This window comes from Balaenoptera borealis, assembly GCF_965194805.1.
Source record: "Balaenoptera borealis genome assembly, chromosome: 3".
Taxonomy (NCBI): domain Eukaryota; kingdom Metazoa; phylum Chordata; class Mammalia; order Artiodactyla; family Balaenopteridae; genus Balaenoptera; species Balaenoptera borealis.
The window spans coordinates 173,408,748-173,425,160 of NC_138866.1; the positions used below are offsets into that span (position 1 = coordinate 173,408,748).

Here is a 16,413-nt window from a genome sequence, read left to right on the forward strand (position 1 = left end):
TTTGGGAACTCTAAGTCTTTGCTCTTAAGGCAAAGGCTTTGACTGGATGAGGCCCACCCACACTATGGAGGGCAATCTGACTCAAAAGTGTGCTGACTTAAATGTTAATCACATCTAAAAATACCATCACAGCAGCATCTAGACAGTTGTCTGACCAAACAACTGAGCACCATAGTCTAGCCAAGTTGACACATAAAATTAATCCTCACCTCAGTACCATAGAAAAAGCTGACTAAATGTGAATGGATAATTTCTAAAGCAAATGACATCTACAAACAAAAACAGAACCACAGATCAAGGACTTAGCATTAGGCAATTACCACAGTTGGTTTCCATTGTTTCATTAAAAAATCCAAGTGTTCTTAAGCTTTTGGTGATACTCTATAGTGTGCTCTTGATTTACAAAATGTATCCTTGTTTTATTCTTTTTAATGTTGGTCAGTTTTTCTTTACACCAGAACTTCAGGTTGAAGATGCTCTTTGAGAGTGGGCTGTTTTGTTAACCTTATCTGTTTCGTAGTGGTGCTGTTGGTCTCAGGGTTATGAGCTGTAACGTGTTAATCCTGCTCCGTGAAGTCCTTGCAGGCCTCCACACAGCCCAAAGCTAAACAAATGCCACTGCTCCACTGACACTGCTATGCTGATGGAGTAGCTCGGTCTGGACTGTTCCAGCCCCCATACCAGCTGTTGACTTGGTATATATGAGAGGACGTGCAGAGAGTCTGTGTTGCCCTTTACAATCCAGTATAGTCAACATTCCTTATCTGCGGGTTTTGCATCCATGGATACGGAGGGCTGACTGTACTACACCATTGTGTATAAGGCACTTGAGCATCTGCAGATTTCGGTGCCCACGGAGGTCCTGGAACCAGTCACTGGTGGATAACAAGGGACGGCTGTATATATTTTCAGATGAGTCTGCTAAATAAATCTTTTCAGCATAGCTTAGTTTAGTTACTATTTAATATCTCCAATTATAAGCAAATTTTTTTATTGGAGCATAGTTGATTTACAATATTGTGTTAGATTCAGGTGTACAGCAAAGGGATTCAGTTATAAATATGTGTATATATATATTTTTCAGACTCTTTTACATTATAGGTTATTATAAGGTAATCAATATAGTTCCCTGGGCTATACAGTAGGGCCTTGTTGTTTATTTTGTATATAGTAGGGTGTATCTGTTAATCTCATACTCCTAATTTATCCCTCCCCCCTTCCTCTTTGGGAACCATAAGTTTGTTTTCTATGTCTGTGAGTCTGTTTCTGTTTTGTAAATAAGTTCATTTGTGTTACTTTTTAGATTCCACATTTAAGTGATATCATATATTTGTCTTTCTCTGTCTGACTTAGTATGATAATCTCAAGGTCAATCCATGCTGTTGCAAATGGCAAAATTTTCATTCTTTTTCACAGTTGAGTGATATTCCATTGTGTGTGTGTCTGTGTGTGTGTGTGTGTGTACCACATCTTCTTTATCCTTCATCTGTTGATGGACATTTAGGTTGCTTCCAAGTTTTGGCTATTGTAAATAGAGCTGCTTATGAACACTGAGGTGCATGTATCTTTTCAAATTAGAGTTTTCACAGTTTCTGGATAGATGCCCAGGAGTGGGATTGCTGGATCATATGGCAGCTCTCTTTTTAGTTTTTTAAGGAACCTCCACTGTTTTCCACAGTGACTGTACCAATTTACATTCCCACCAACAGTGTAAGAGGGTTCCCTTTTCTCCACACCCTCTGCAGCATTTATTGTTTATAGACTTCTTAATGATGGCCATTCTGACCAGTGTGAGGTGACGTCTCATTGTAGTTTTGATTTGCATTTCTCGAATAATTAGCGATGTGGAGCATCTTTTCATGTACCTGTTGGCCATCCGTATGTCTTCTTTGGAGGAATGTCTGTTTTGGTCTTCTGCCCATTTTTTGATTGGATTATTTGGATTTTTTGATACTGAGTTGTATGAGCTGTTTGTATATTTTGGAAATTAAGCCCTTGACGGTCACATCATTTACAGATATTTTCTCCACATCTGTAGGTTGTCTTTTTGTTTTGTTTATGGTTTCCTTTGCTATGCAAAAGCTTATAAGTTTGACTAGGTCCCATTTGTTTATTTTTGCTTTTACTTATTTTGCCTTGGGAGACTGATCTAAGAAAATATTGCTACGATTCTTGTCAGAATGTTTTGCCTGTGTTCTCTTCTACAAGTTTTATGGTGTCATGTCAATTATAAGGAGTTTTATTAAACTAGGGATAGCAGTGCCTAGTGGTTAAGCACATGCGTTTTGGTGGGTTTTTAATTTAATTTTATTTTATTTTTTTGGCTGCGCCACGCAGCCTGTGGGATCTTAGTTCCCCAACCAGGGGTCAAACCCGTGTCCCCTGCAGTGGAAGCGTGGATTCGTAACTACTGGACCACCAGGGAATTACCAAGCACATGAGTTTTGGATTCCAATCTTGGATCTGCCTGGATTCAAACCAAGATTCCAACCCTTAGTAGCCATCACTCAAATTACCTAACCTCTCTTAGGCTCACTTTCCCTTTCTCAACATGGGGATATCCATCATTCTTGCATCATACTACTGTTATGAGGCTTAAATGACATAAGGATTGGTTATTTTCATTATGAAAGTACTATTTTTTTTCTACTCAAAAGTGGTATTCCTTTTCTACGTGACACTTCTAACTCATGTTTTTAAGAAACGAAAATTCAGGCCATCAGTGGTGAAAGCCAATGTCTTTCCCAAGTTATTTGTGTTCCTATCTTTCCATGGACTTTTTCAGTGAGCAGTTTTCTATGTCTGTTATAAAATAGGTTTGATGAAACAAATTCAAGAGAAAGAATTTGTATGCCATCCAAGTCCATCATGGATACCTAAAATGTTGCTAAATGTAGAAACAAAATAGCCCAGGAGTATGCATATATTGAGCTTTGACTGGGTTACTGTGGTGCTAAGTTGCTATCAGGCAAATCGCAATGCTGCAATGCTGTTAAAGCTTCGTCCTACTTGATGGTTTCCTCATTTTGGGGATGGTAGGAAAAATCAGAAATAGACTGGTCACCTTTCAGTAAATCTTGGCCTTTCTGCACAGCCCTCACATGTGTTGTCCTTACTGCCGAGATTACTGCTCAAAACTTTCCCCACTCTAAATAGCTCAAGATTGTCACATATCATAATGATGTCATTGTTTGGGTTACAGAGTCTTCGGTCAGTGATGAATGAATGGGTTAATCAAGCTGCTTTCACATCTGAGTTATTTGTGGGACTGTCTCCACTTGCCTGACTTTCAGATTCTGACTCTTCTCCCTCTCTTTTCCAAGCTTGAATTCAGTAAGTAAAAGCTGAGATATTGTCATTTCCTAAATAACCCAAAGGGAAGATCTGGCATAATTTATAAGCACTCTGATGGCTGCATCAACTCTCCCATGCTCCTCTCCCTAATGGAACGCTGAGGAATAACCCTAACTGAATAGAGCCTCCACTCCATCTTTGAATTTCACTGAACAAAGCCTAGATCTGGTTATTTCTTGTTTTTGTTTGTTTCGCATTGTTTGTGCCCCACTGGGTAAAGCACGAGCGTGGCCTTCATCTGGATGTGTTTTCATCTCACAGAGGCAGTAACTGAATCTCTGACATAGTCTTGCCTCCGAGGAGTGTTCCAACTTGGGCTGCTATCTTAAACCCGTGTAGTTCTCGGTTCCCTTAGAAGGTAATGTCCCATCTGTGGACTGTGAAGGATGGCGATGCAAAACTCTCAGAAGAGTCAAGGCTGGGGATCCAAAGCATCTACTGTTCCTTCCATGCAAAGAGCCATTCTGAGTTTGTGAAGATGGTGCTTTTACCTATGACCCTCTCTGCAAATACCTGGGCGGCTTCAGCACGGGGCCGGGGAGTGGGGGGGTTAGTATTTGCTCTCTGACCTTTGAGGACAGAGTTCTTGAGCCTGTTTCAGTTTGCAGCAGGAGCTATGGCAGATTAGCGCAGACTGCCCTCCCAGCCCCTGCTGCTCCCAGGACCCTGCAGTGTTATAGTAGATGCTACTGGAAGCTGCCTTCAGGTGCTTCCCAGCTCCCTGCTCAGCCCCACTGAAGAATTTTCCATGACGGCATTTGACAGCCATTTGACAATATTATTATAAATTCTCACAGATTTGGAGGAAGGTCCCATTCAAACCTTTCTGGTATCTTGATATCATGGATCTTGGACTTGGGGGCATGTGGTGTGTCTGGGGTGAATTTAGAGGTGAGAAGAAAAGGTGCTGAGCCCAGTGTCACCAAGAGGGGTTGGGCACAAATTTGGGGACTCCATAAAATTTGGGATAGTGAAAAGTGAATGAATGAAAGAAGGATTGAATATCTTAGAGTCTAATGACCCTTCCCAAGAAAAGTCAAGAACATGGATTTCAGTGCTATTGTGGTAACATATATAAACTAGGACAAACGTACAAAAGATGTGAGTATGTTAGGAAAGAGTTAAAAAAATTCTCAACACCTTCTCCTACCACCTCTGCAAACACAAAGGCCAAGAGAAAATGCGCGCACACACACACACACACACACACACACACACACACACTCTCTCTCTCTCTCTCTCTCTCTCTCTCTCTCTCTCTCTCTCTCACACACACACACACATTCCAGCAAAGAACCTGTTTTGCAAGTTTTGCTGGTAAAAAGCAGGAAGGGGGTTGCTGGAGAGTGGAGTGGAAAAGCCTTAGAAGTATTCGTAGAAGGTTTTTCAAAACCCAAGTTTTCAACGTAACTTTATCCTGCAGAGAGAGGCACATGGCCCGCTGTAGGTTTTTCTTCAACCGATTAAGCGCATTGTTGGACAGGGAGGGGCAGATTAACGAATGCCTATAATTTTGATCATTGTTTTCTGCAAAACAGCTCAGGCTTTGAAAATGAAGCCATCGTTCTTGGCGGAGTTTCTGCCAACAGCACAAATTATACTGTACAGAGATCCAAAGCCCCTAAAAAGGTTTCATTAATGAACAATTTCAGATGATTGTTTAAGTCTTCGCCCGACAGGTAACGTTGGCATGTAAGCAGGTGGGGTTAGGGTTTCCGTGGAGATTTATGATGTCATGCTTGAAAGAGCATGTCAAGACAGCCAATTTAACAAGTAGCTACTCAAAAAGTCCTATAGGCTGGAAGTAGCTTTTATGCAAATGACAAAAGAGTTTCACTGGGAAAAACTGCAAAAGAAAACTGTAGAGACATGGAGGGGGGTTTACCTGACAGCTCGGAAGGATGACCCCGGAGTCCATTAGAGACGAAAACTTCCAGAAGCCGAATTAGATTTTTCTGCTTTAACGGCCGCTTCACCTGTGGAGCTCCAGGTATGGGTAAATATGGGGTTTTTTTTCTTCTGAGTTATTGCCAAAAATTATTTGGAAACATTGAGGTCTCTTTCTCTGAATTGTTCTCTTGGCAGGAAGCACTGAATCAATAAGCATGGCTTTCCCACACTGAATATTGGAGTGTTCATGCTTCAGGGCTGTTTTTTCAGGGCTTTTTTATTGAATGAACTGAGATTTTTGAATAGAGCTGAAAAACAAGTGATGCATTATGCGTTATGCTGATTCTGCCCTGTGAATAATGCTGTAAAAATGCGTAGGTAAGGATTAGAAGGACGATCTGAGAATTGAGATACTATATGTATTTGTGGATTATTCCCAGATGTTGGTTTCTTTCTCTCTTTTTTATTTTTTTCTTTAACTCTTCGAACAGAACTGAAATTGGGACTGTGTATTTCTGTATTTTCAAGTTGCAAATTGCCAAAAATACAACCCGTGGAATATTACAGAAACAGGTTTATGAACATTGCACTTTTTTTTAAGTGCGTCTGTATATTTTTTCTCACAGAGGCATTTTATAAGACTAGAAAAATATCCTGTTTGAGATATCAGAGTTTCTGGACTTGAGGGAAGCAGGAATTGTAAATTCTAAGACAGATAAAGGCTTCTAGGGTGGGGGAATGCTTGATAAAAGTAGTATTTAAAGCGTGCTTTCAGAAGGAAACCTTACTTTGGTGGTACGAGGTTTTCTGTTTGCATCAGTTACTAGCAAGACTGAGTAAACAGTCTTGCCTGCGATATGGATGTGATAACAATCGCTGAAGGTAGCTGTGTGTCTGCAAAGTTGACTTAAAGGGGTTAGTTTGGGGACATCAGGGTGCGATAAGAGTAGTTAGGTCCACCAAGCTTAAAAGGCAATGAAAATCATGTTTTTTTTTCTCTTTCATACACTGCATAAGGTGAAATCACAGAGTTAAGAAGAAAGATAATCTGTGCAATGGGAATTTGGGCTTTTGAAAGCAAAACTATTTAGGAGCACATGGACAGGATTTAAACTATTTTAAAAACTGACTAATGTCTGAGAATGAGAGCCTCCTGAAATTTGGCCGTCAGCTAACGTAGATTAGCACCTGCATTGATATTCATGTTACATGGTCAGGTTACCACAGTTACTGCAGAAGATTCGAGTGGCAGGGAATTCTGCCCCCAACATCAGAATGCCTGGGTGTTGAATCCACCTCCTGCCTGTGCAACCTTAGAAAAGTAAATTCATGTCCTTCAGCCTCAGTATTCTACTCCGTAAGATGGGAGTGATCATTGTGGCGTGGTGAAGATTAAATGACAAAATACATATTGCACAGTTCTCAGAATACATGCTCCACGTGTTAACGATTGTTTTTATTTGCTACTTTTGTGGTCCTGGACTGTTTGTAAAGTGTTTGCATCTTTTCCTTCATCTTATCATTGTAACAGCCCAGTGGGATTAGCAGGATCTTTTCATTCCCACTTCACAGACCAAGAAACCCTGGTTCAGAGAGATACTGAAATATACAACACGATAAGCCGTCCTTCTACATTTCCTGCTATTGTTTTCTCCTTTTAGGGGTCTCTAAAAAAAATTAATGTGTTCCTGAAATAACTCCCAGTGGCAACTATTATTTCTATAAAGTAATTAAAATACAAAATGTTAAGTGTGTCAAAGGAGCTAGGATATTCGCGTTTTTACATTAATTATATGCGACATTTTTTTCTTGACAGGCTAGAGAAGTGATATTAATTTACTTTTTACTGGCACCTACTGATAGGAGCTTATCACTTCAGAGACTTAGATGGTTAACTCTTACCTGCCTGTGATTTTTCTGGGCCCTGCAAGAAGAGTCAGGTTTTGCTGTTACCTGAGCAGGAAACCAAGTCACCAGGAGGCCGTGGGAATGGCCACAGAGAGCTCGGGGTTGGACACACTGTCTTTTCTCCTTTGTCTTCTAGACCTTGGCAACTCCCTCCCTTGTCTACCTCCCAGACCAAAACAGCCCATAATTATATTCTACATCCATTGTGTGTCAGAGACAAATATGTTTTTCATTGTGTTATTTTTAACAGCAGGGTTTCCAGCCAGAGAAAACACTCTGTTAGTTCCAGGGTTTCCTGATGACTTGTCCGATGTTACCAAGTTGTCCGCATCAGACCGTTCAGAATGGTTCTGGTTCCCCACTCCTAGAAGAAGGCTCTTAGCAGGAGTGGTGGGTAGATTCATCGAGTGGAATCCTGAAGGCGTTCTGATCTCTGAGCTGCTGAGGGCGAACTCATTCTGTCCCAGATAATTCATTAAATGTGGTCATCTGAACGGCAGCAGGCTGTATGGTGCCCAGTGCTGTTTTGGGACCCTGGGAAAAGCTCTGATTATCTCAAGGGCAGATCTCTGAGTCTGAAAGCAAAGATTGATTTCATTCAGAGTTTCAATTCCAAATATGAACCACCACGCTGCAAGTTGAAAGTAGAAACCAGTCATGAAATCAAACAGCCACAGGGTGCTGAAATTCTACATAGGTTCGGAGTCACTCATGTATATTCTTATAATTTTTTTTTCCCCACAGACTCTGTTTTAGAAGTCCATTAAGCTTTTTATTACACTTAATTGTTGTATTGCTCAGAGATTATCTGCTGACTCATAAGTAGTGATTGCATCTAGAAGCAGATTTTGCACCCAGTGGGGTTTAATAAAGATTTATTGAATCACAGGGACTGTGCACACAAGGGTTCAAGGGCCAGGTTTCCTGGGTTCGAATCTTGCCTCCATTACTTACTAGTAGCAAGGTTTCCTATTGAAGAACATACGTAGGTCTCTTCATATTACAAATAAAATGTAACATCTGAATTTTAAAAGCCTCTTAGTGCAGGGATTAGTGATCTTTAAATACAGTTGACCCTTGAACAATGCGGGTATAAAATCCACGTATAACTTTTGACTCTCCCCAAATTTAACTACTAATAATAGCCTACTGCTGACCGGAAGCCGTACCGATAGCATAAACAGCCAGTTAACACATATTTTGTATGTTATATGTATAATATACTGTATTCTTACAATAAAATAAACTGGAGAAAAGCAAAAGTCAAATAACCATAAGGAGGAGAAGATACATTTACAGTATACATATGTATTTATTGAAAAAAGTGGACTGACCTAGTTCAAACCCATGTTGTTCAAAGGTCAACTGTATTACACTTTTCTCTTTTAAAAACGTTTTGGAGATTTTTTCTTCAGAAAGAAAGGCACTGAAATCTCACAGTTCAGGAAGTGGAACCAGGACTTGCTCTGGGGGAGGTGTGCGTAAAGCTCTTCTGAGTGGGAGTGAAGCTAGACGCTGCTTAGGGCTCAGGCCCCTTGTCCTTGCTATTCATCAATTTAGCTTTGTCAGAAACACTCCTGTTTAGAAGCTGATGGGGAGTTGTTTCCAAAAATCTATTTATTCAAAAAAAAAAAAAAGTCCTCCTGGAAAACGGTGGCATCCAGCTGATGTTGCTTTTCTCTTCAGTGTGAAGCCATGAAGGGACCAGCAGGTAGACTGGGAAAGGCCTTCCCTCCTCCTCTCGGGTTTTTTTCCTTAACTTTTTCTTAAGCAGGAGAAACGTAATTCACTGGAAGCAAAAATTCCTCAGGGACCTGAGTTTGGGATTTGTTTTTATGATGAATTGTGAAACACCGTGGCCGGACTCTGAGTATGAATTCTGGCCATTTTGTATTGCAGGGTGAAATTTCCTCAGAAATCATTATGATATGGATTGCTTTCTTGTAAACTTCCCATCTTGTGCATTTAACTTGTAACCCGATGAGAGAAAATATGGGAGAGAAGGCTTTTTTTTTTTTTTCTGGAAGCATAATATCAAGGTAGACAGGATTCTGAGGTTACCAAATCTGTTGTCCCCTGTACAACCAAAACAAATCCTCCTTGGTTTGTGCAGACGGTTGTGTAACATCTGGGCACCTGGAGGCCTTGGGGCCCGTGGGTTGTGGTGGAAAGGATGGAATTCCGGACGACCTTAGGGAGGGAGGGACCAGAGGGGGACAAAGGTTGGAGACTGGGATGAGCTTTATACCAGTGACAGGAAGTTCTGCTGCTTTTGCGTCCAGACTTACAGGCAGCGGGAAGAATTTTGAACTACTCCTTTGTACGAATGGCAAGAGTGAATGTAAAGTATTACACGTTTGGAGAAATCCCTTCTCTAGAGATCTTCCAGAGAGGAGCGTACAGCTGATTTTATGGGATGACCTGAAGACAGTCAGTCCAAGGTAAAGGCAGGTGATAGCTTTTCTGGCCTCTTACAGCCCTAGGATTCTAGCCTGTGGTCTCCCCTCACACATGGTTCACTTCACTTCCACCCCTGCCTGCTTGCTCAAGACTAAGCAACAGAAGTGATAGTGGGTTTCCCATCAACATTTTCACCAGGGTTCACAAATGCAGGTGGTCACGTCAGTCCCCATAAACCCGACGGTGGCACCGTCCTCCAAGCTGTTCAGATGGCACAAGACAGAAAGCAAAGACCCCATCAGGGGGTGTTTTTATTGATCCATAGTGGGCCCTGTGAACTCTTCAGAAGGGACGTTCTTTGGCCTTACTACTTGCCACTCAGAAGGAAAGCAGTCTCCTGCCACACACACTTTTTGGAATAGCTGAGAAACCAGATTCGGATGGACCCTTGGTCATTTTCAGTCTTTGACAATAAGAGTGTTTGTAAACACCCCTGAGAATGTCACATGGACGTCAAGTCACGATAGGCATTAGTCGGGTACATGTGCCACCAGCCCGCAGCCTGCTGGTGCAGAGGGACAATTTTTTAAAATCATCCTGTTTGAATTTTGCACCAGGAAAGGTTGCATGGGCCCCCTTCAACTTTAACTGTACCTTTATTCGAATCCTTTTTCAGGATAAGTTTTAAGACTGCAGAAGAGGGCAGCTCCAGCCCATTGACTCATAAAGGACCATTTTCAATTTCTTCTTTAGGGACTTTGTGTGTGTGCTTCTGTGTGTATCTGTGTGTATATGTGTGCATTTACAATGGTGAGAAAAGCCCAAACTGATTTAGAGCTATTCTCTCTTCAGAGCAATGAAAGTAGTACCCCCCTATAATCTATTAACTTGACCCTTCTTAATTGCTGTTTCGATGGCTTCTTTTTTCTCTCCCTGTTATGAACAGCACTGCGGTGACCTTCTATGTGGTTGTGCACATGTCAGTAAATCTGAAGCACAAATTCCTAGACGTCAGATTACTAGTTTTTTACTATTCATTTACAGGGCTTACTCACATTGAAAGGTATTGCCCAGTTTTCTCTCAAAAAGACTTACCAGTTTACTCTGTCAGTATGAGTGCTTGAGAGTCGGTTATGGTGTGTTCAGATAATACAGTTCTCTGCGGTCATGACAGTAGATGAAATAGGCTGGATGTGCAGGTGTGGACATGTAACCGAGCTATATTAAATAAACAGTATTTTTCACGGAGCAATGTAGGTAGTGTGATCCCATTTATTTTTAAAAGGCTGGATCCTGTTTGTATGGAAAAGCATATCCATTTTCTGGGTACTTATTTTTCCGTTAAACATTTCTAGAGTGACGCCTAATAAATCAGAAAGAGGGACCAGTGGGCTGGTGAGGACGGAAGCTTTTATTTTTAACTTCTAGACTTCTCTACTCTTTATATTTTTATCATGTGCATAATACTTCCCTGGAGGCCAGCTGTTTCCAGGTGGGCTGAGAAAGTGACTTTCTCTGTCTCATGCACCAACCCATGAGCAGATTTGTGCTTTGATGTAGTTGTCCCTTGAAGAAGGAGGTGATTCTCTTTTTTTCCTTCTTCTTGGGAGCAGTCACTTCTGATGGCACTAGTAGTCTTATTCCCAGCAGAATTTTCCCTAAACCATTTTATTCCAGTGGCGATCCCATTTATTTATTTATTTCTAAATAAATGCTGTTTGGGGTTCTGAACCTCAGGTGTGTTTGGATTAAATATGTTTAAGCTGCCTGAACTTGTCAACAAAAGCACTAAATTCACCTTCCCTTGGTCAAGTCATCCTCTGACCAATGGTATAAAACATTCACTTCACGTCCACATGAAAATACTTTACAACCAAACTTCACCCCTTGCCCGTTAGTGGGGATCCGTTTGGGATAAAGGGTACTTAGGCTTTTATGTTAAGTCTGTAACTGTATAACTATGATTCAGTTTCCTTGGTGAAAAAAGAAAAAGCCCTGTTTTAACATACAGAATATCTAGATTTGAAAAGATTTTTCTTTTACAAGTCAAGAGTAGAAAGCATCCTGTCAGAGGCTGCCTTTTAGAAGAAAAGAAACAACATTTTTTTATGCTCCCAAATCAGTGAAGAAAGCTTTAGACGTTATTTTAAACTCCAGCTCCTTTTTAATTCAGGTGCCCGGAATTCATTAAAACCGCGAGTGATGTCTACATTCCTTTCACACAAATCAGTACAGATCTCCACTGTAATTAGACTTTTCTTCCTTTCTCCTTCTCCAAAGCTACTTCTGAAACTTCACATTCTTTCCTGGATATATATCTTTTTGCTTCATAAAATATCACAGTTCTGCTGCTAAACGCAAATATTTGCAAAAGAGAACCGATATAAAATAAATGCCTCTTAATGTGGTAGTCTGTGAATAAGTGTATGCCTGGCATTAGTTGGTTAACCAAAGAAATAATGAGGAATAACTATGCTTAGAGAGAAAAGGGTAGGATAGTGGCTGTGATGTGCAAAACGAGGAGAGCTATAATTTAAGCAGTTCCGTTAAAGAGAATATAATTACTGTAGCCCCAGGGTGGTGGCAGGTCGCTCGTAAGCCTAACTGAACTTTTTCTGTATCGTTAGAAAAATGGACCAAACTTTGGTATCATGGGGTAAATACAATATTTTCTTCCTCCAGATTTTAAATACCACTGGCTTTTTAAGACGTATACATCCAAATCTCAAATGCCTTTATGCATGCCAACATAATACATTAAAAAATTTCCCTGTATGTGTTCAAACCACTGCAAATAAATACATTCTAATGCCCGTAATTATTACTATATGCTGAGACTTTCACCCAAGTTATCTCATAATCCTCTAAATGTAAATTAGGAAACCAAGGCTTAGAAGAATCTAGAGAGTTGATTCTTTTTTTTTTTTTAAATTTAATTTTTATTTTATATTGGAGTATAGTTGATTTACAATGTTGTGTTAGTTTCAGGTGTACAGCAAAGTGATTCAGTTATACGTATACATATAGCCATTCTTTTTCAGATTCTTTTCCCATGTAGGTTATTACAGAATATTGAGTTCCCTGTGCTAGACACTAGGCCCCTGCTGGTTATCTGTTTTAGATATAGTAGTGTGTGTATGTCAGTCCCAAGCTCCTAGTTGATTCTTTAGGCGACTGAGCTGGGATATGAACCCAGCAGTTCTGCTGCAAACCTACAGCATTTTCCTGGGACCCTGGAGGTGTTCGTTATGAAAAGCGTTGTTCCTTTCACGAGGGTGTATTTCCAAACAGGGAATGATAATCACGCAGGGGATGATTTACCTCTTGCCTCTGTAGTCTCACATTCTCTTTTGCACCTCCTACCCTTTTTGCCATTTCAACATTACTCCAAAGGGTGGTCTTGGAGAATCTGAGGGGTTGGAACAGCAGTTCATTTTGTTACTTGTTAGCAGGTTTTCTGAAGTCAAGCCTGGAGCTGGCGCGTCAGGAATGCACTCTCGAAGCAACCTTCCTCTTGGCGTTAGAGGAAGAAGGCCTCCTGCATGCCTCAAATCCCTTCCTTCAGAAACCTGCACTCTGTGTTCAGACCTTTAGAATTCACCCTAGAGGAAGAATAGGACCTGATGGTTCTTAGAAAATGAAAATTTACAAAATGGCGTGGCTCACACCCTTTGCATAATAACCTGCCAACACTCTCTCTCCCATTGCCAGTATTTTTACGAGAGATTGCAAAAGTTCTTACTGGAATTGAAGGGACAAATTGGGCAACTTTCATAGGTAAATTCCTGGTGCAGGCCAGAATAAGTATGGGTCCCAGGCACCAGGCCTGGGGCCGGATTCTCCAGACAGGCCTGGGCAAGGGCTTCTACAAATTTTGATAAGCCACCGAAACTTGGTAGAATCAGGAGTTTTTACATGCGAATCAAATTTCTTACATTAGGAGGGGAAAAAGAAATCAGATGATCAGTAAACACTGGACTCAAATTCCTTTGTTAAAATTTCTCCTAGAACTACGTTGCAGCTGTGCCATTAAGATGGGGGGAGGGTAAGAGATCCTTGGGATCATCACAGCCCTCTACTTTCTATTTTTTTTTTTTAATTTTTATTTTTAATGTTTGTTTATTTGGCTGCACTGGGTCTTAGTTGCAGCACGCAGGATCTTTAGTTGCAGCACGCAGGATCTTTAGTTGCAGCACACAGGATCTTTAGTTGCAGCACGCAGGATCTTTAGTTGCAGCACGCAGGATCTTTAGTTGCAGCACGCAGGATCTTTAGTTGCAGCATGCAGGATCTTTAGTTGCAGCATGCATGTGGGATCTGGTTCCCTGACCAGGGATCGAACCCGGGTCCCCTGCATTGGGAGTGTGGAGTCTTAGCCACTGGACCGCCAGGGAAGTCCCAGCAGCCCCCTACTTTCCATCCCACACCTGTCTCCCTTACCTGCCTGACTCACATCGTGGATAGCCCCGCCGTTTTTGTTTTGTGTGGGCTTGCTCCATGGGGCACTGTTGGTGGGAGGAATCTGGCCTTTGTTGTTGGACAGAGTTAGGCTTGGGAACTGGTTCTGCCAGTTATTCTTTGTGTGGTCTTGGGCAAGTCCCTTAATCTAAGGAAGCTTCCATTGCTGCATCTGTAAAAAAAGGCTAAGACCTCCTACCCAGCCAGGTGGTTTGCAGATCAGAGACAGTGTGAGAAGTACTTACCCCAGTCCCTGGCATGTAGTAGATGCTCAATTCACAGAAACAACATAATGGAAACATCTCACAAAGCATTTTATAAGAGAGGATCAGCGTCTACCTGTCAAAGTCTTAAATACTCATAGGTTGTTCAAGGTGGGAGGGAGCAAAGAGCTGCCTCACAAAACATCCTGGCTTTATGAAGAAGAACTCAAAGCTGGGAGTTGACTTGTCCCAGGTTACTCTGTTACTTCAAGGCAAACAGGTCCAGAGCCAGTGACTTGCCACTGACCCACACAGAGGCCTTAGAGAGTGGTTTTGAGGATTAGGAATGTGAAAGTGCTTCTTGAATTACCGAGTGTGAGAATAATAAGGTAGTTTTGATTAGCATGAAGATGCATAGTGACTCAGGATTGTCGGATTTAGGAAGAATGAACTGTCATCCTGTCATTCATTCATTCATTCATCAGCATGGATTGAGTCTCTCAGTTGGACCGGTCCTCTGATTACAGCAAGCCTGACAAGGCCACTGCCTTCAGAGAGCTTAGACTCTAAGGACTGGGTGGGAGGGGGAGGCAGAGGAGAAAACAGATACAGGGATGACTTCAGATTGAGAAAAAATGTGAAGGAAATAAGGAGGGCTGTGTGAGGAGGAGCCCGTCATGCAAACAGTGGGACGAGGCCCCAAAGAGGGGCAGTGACAGAGGGGCCCCAAGGCAGGAAGCGCCCTTTGTGTCTGAAGAACCAGGTGACCTGGGAGAGGTGGTTGGAGTCCTAGTGAGAAGGTTGGGCTTTATTCTTAGCGTAGTGCAAAGGGTTGTAATCAGAAGAGTACAGAATAATTTTAGCTTTTGTTCAGATGCTATTTTAGGCAGAAGTCCCTTTGGGGGGACGGGACTTTGAACTAAGCCAGTCTCCCCTGCCTCCGTCTCTGGGACTGTCTCCAAAGGGGCTTTTTGGCTCTCCAGAGCCCCTCATAACACGTGGTGGAGTCCCCAGTGCAGGCAGGTTACAGAATCCTGAGGGTCTGTGACTTGCCCACCCAGGAGCCCTCGCCTGGTGTCCAGAGACAGGATTCAGTGTTCAGTTCTTGTCATGAACCCAAAGGCCGAAGGCTGGTACTTCTGTTCTTTTTTTTGTTTGAATTTTTCGTAATTCTCAACACTTCTGTCAGTCGCACTCTCAGGTCACCAAAATGTCTCCCCCTGTACCACAAAAAAGGCATTAAGTCGATGAAGTACTGCCTGAAACAGGATACATGCGTCATGCGTCCCTGAGTTTGGGTTTTTCCAATGACATTGTGATACATCAAACTTTTGCCCTTTCATCTGCTTTCAACTAAAAAAAAGAAATCATTAGTTTGTATTTCAGTCCAACTCAGCTTTTTTGTTTTTTGATAGTTGATATGAGGTCAGACAGGTATTATCAACAGCAGAAACCGCCAGCTTCCACATGGAGCCCACCAGATGGCACCCAGGGAAGGTTGGCCGAACCGTGCAGTGTAGACAAAGTGAATCCCACTAGCACCTTTAATACGGGGCATTGTTCACTTTGGGTTTGTTTGTAAAAATTATGGAAATGCTGGAAAGGTGAGTAGATAGCATTCAACGCCCTCATTTTACAAGTAAAGAAATATTTAGAAAAGTGATGTGAATTGGGTTAACCTCACACTTTGTGGGGTCCAGGCTTCTGATGCCGAGTGACCCCTGCACACCAGCTCATGTGCTTTGGAGACCACATTCTGAGAATGGTCAGGTGGGGTGGAGGGCCTAACATAGGTCCTGCCATCAGGACATCAGGGGCGTGTCCTTTGGGTGGTTCTCAACCCGTGGGTGTCATAGCCTCCCCACCTCTTGATTCTATCCTAGAAGTTCCAGCCTGGTGGGGTTTGAGGCAGATATGGCCAAAGATGAAGCACATTCACCATGACTGCACTGCCTTTGAGCATGAAGCAATTTGATCAAACGCTGATGTGGAGGCAGTTGGCAGTTTGGGATCTGGCTCATGATGGTAGAGAAGCTATAAATACATTTCCATGTGAACTAAGATCTGAAACTGCATCTGAACTTGCACTGTCCAATTGTGCTGATGATCTTTATTTATTTATTTTTTTGATGTGGATCATCTTTTTTTTTTTTTTTAAAGTCTTTATTGAATTTGTTACAGTATTGCTTCTGTTTTATGT

At 41.8% G+C, this 16,413-nt stretch overlaps 1 protein-coding gene across 30 annotated transcripts in view; it reads left to right on the forward strand.

Moving 5' to 3' along the window:
• KIAA1217 overlaps positions 1 to 16,413 on the forward strand; it is a 498,998-nt gene that overhangs the window by 195,964 nt on the left and 286,621 nt on the right. Inside the window, exon 1 of one of the 30 annotated variants that reach the window (XM_082385193.1) lies at positions 4,653 to 5,350. The exons of 28 other annotated variants lie outside the window; for them this stretch is intronic. The gene's annotated coding sequence lies outside the window, so the exon portion shown is untranslated. Of the gene's footprint in view, positions 1 to 4,652; positions 5,351 to 16,413 lie in introns of those variants that run through there. One more of the 30 variants, XM_082385192.1, reaches the window with a different exon arrangement.